The 1,982-nt window shown below is 41.9% G+C and overlaps 1 pseudogene; it reads left to right on the top strand.

Annotated features, from left to right (window-relative positions):
• The first annotated feature begins 1,288 nt into the window (after positions 1-1,288).
• Positions 1,289-1,645, top strand: LOC104983597 (annotated as a pseudogene).
• Positions 1,646-1,982: the final 337 nt, after the last annotated feature.

Here is a 1,982-nt window from a genome sequence, read left to right as displayed (position 1 = left end):
TTCCCAACCCAGGAACTGAACTCATGTCTCTTGTGCCCCCTGCATTGGGAGGTGGATTCTTTTACCACTGCACCACCTGCACACTGGAATTTAAATTTCATATAATTCTGAACATTGTGGAATATTATTACTCTTACTTTCAAAAATAATTTTAAAATGTAAAGCCATTTCAGCTCATTTGTTGTTGTTCACTAAGTTGCATCTGACTCTGTGCCCACATGGACTGCAGCACACCAGGCTTTCCTGTCCTTCACTATGTCACTGACTTTGCTCAAACTCATGTTCATTGAGTCAGTAGTGCTATCCAACCATGTCATCCTTTGTCGCCTCCTTCTCCTCCTGCCCTCAATCTTTCCTAGCATCAGGGTCTTTTTCAATGAGCTGGCTCTTCTCATCAGATGACCAAAGTATTGGAGCTTCTGTCTCAGCATCAGTCCTTCCAATAAATGTTCAGTGTTGATTTCCTTTAGGATTGACTGGGTTTTATATCCTTGCTGTCCAAAGTATTTTCAAGATCTCCCGCACCACAGTTCGAAAGCATCATTTTTTCAGCACTCAGCCTCCTTTATTGACCAACTCTCAACATCCATACATGACTACTTTGACGATACAGACTTTCATCAGCAAAGTGATGTCTCTGCTTTTTAATATGCTGTCTAGGTTTGTCATAGCTTTTCTTCCAAGGTCCACGCATCTTTTAATTTTGTGGCTTAGTCACCATCCACAGTGATTACGGAGACCAAGAAAATTAAATCTGTCACTGATTCCACTTTTTACCCATCTATTTGCCGTGAAGTGATGGGACTGGATGCCATGATCTTTGTTTTTTGAATGTTGAGTTTTAACCCATCTTTTTACTCTCCTCTTTCACTTTTGTCAAGAGGCTCTTTCATTACTTTTCACTTTCTGCCATTAAATTTGTATCAGGTACATATCTAAGGTTGTTGATATTTCTCACAGCAATCCTGATTCCAGCTAGTGCTTCATGCATCCTGGCATTTCACACGATGTACTCTACATATAAGTTAAATAAGCAGGGTGACAACATACAGCTTTGATATACTCCTTTCCCAATTTTGAGCCAGTCCATTGTTCCATGTCTGATTCTACATGTTGCTTGTTGATCTGCATACAGATTTCTCAGGAAGCAGGTAAGGTGGTCTGGTAGTCCCATCTCTTTAAGAATTTTCTAGTTTTTTGTGATCCACACTGTCAAAGGCTTTAGTGTAGTCAATGAAGCAGAGTTTTTTTTTTTTTTTTAATTTCCTTCATGGTTGAACAAAAAAAGGCAGTGAGGACCACAGAGGGCGTGGTTCCAATGTGGCAGCAGTGATGGATGTGGACACCCCACGTGGCGCCATGGACAACATGGGCAAGAAGAGCTTTGAAGTGAAACAAGTGGAATGCAGCAGCTTTGGGGCCTGGAATATTGTGGTTGATGACCAGGCAATCTGCGGGAACCACATCATGATCGTTCCATAAAATGTTGAGCTAACCAGGTATCTGCAACTTCTAAAGAGTGCACTGTTGCATCGGGAATCTGGGACCATGATTTCATTTCCACTGCTTCTCCTGCTGTCTCAAAACATGGTAGGTGTGTCCCCTGGATGACAGAGAGTGGGAATTCCAAAAGTATAGGCACTAGAAAAGAATTCTTACAAGTTCAATTGTTTCATTATTCATTTAATGATTCACTCTGTGCATGCTAAGTCACTTCAGTCATGTCTAACTCTTTGAGACCCTATTGACCATAGCACGTGAGGCTTTTCTGTCCGTTGGATTCGCCAGGCAAGAATACTGGAGTGGGTGGCCATGGCCTCCTCCAGGGGAACTTCCCAACCCAGGGATGGAACCTGAGTCTCCTAAGTCTCCTGCATTGGTAGGTGGGTTCTTTACTACTACCACTACCCGGACTGTTCCTTAATTATAAAACAGATAGAATTCTGATTTTTTTTGCTTTGTATTTTCAGTCTGCTCTTCCT

Source organism: Bison bison, unplaced genomic scaffold, assembly GCF_000754665.1.
Source record: "Bison bison bison isolate TAMUID 2011002044 unplaced genomic scaffold, Bison_UMD1.0 scf7180017862984, whole genome shotgun sequence".
NCBI lineage: Eukaryota > Metazoa > Chordata > Mammalia > Artiodactyla > Bovidae > Bison > Bison bison.
The sequence above is the reverse complement of the archived record's forward strand: the minus strand, read 5'-3'. Positions and strand labels throughout refer to the sequence as shown.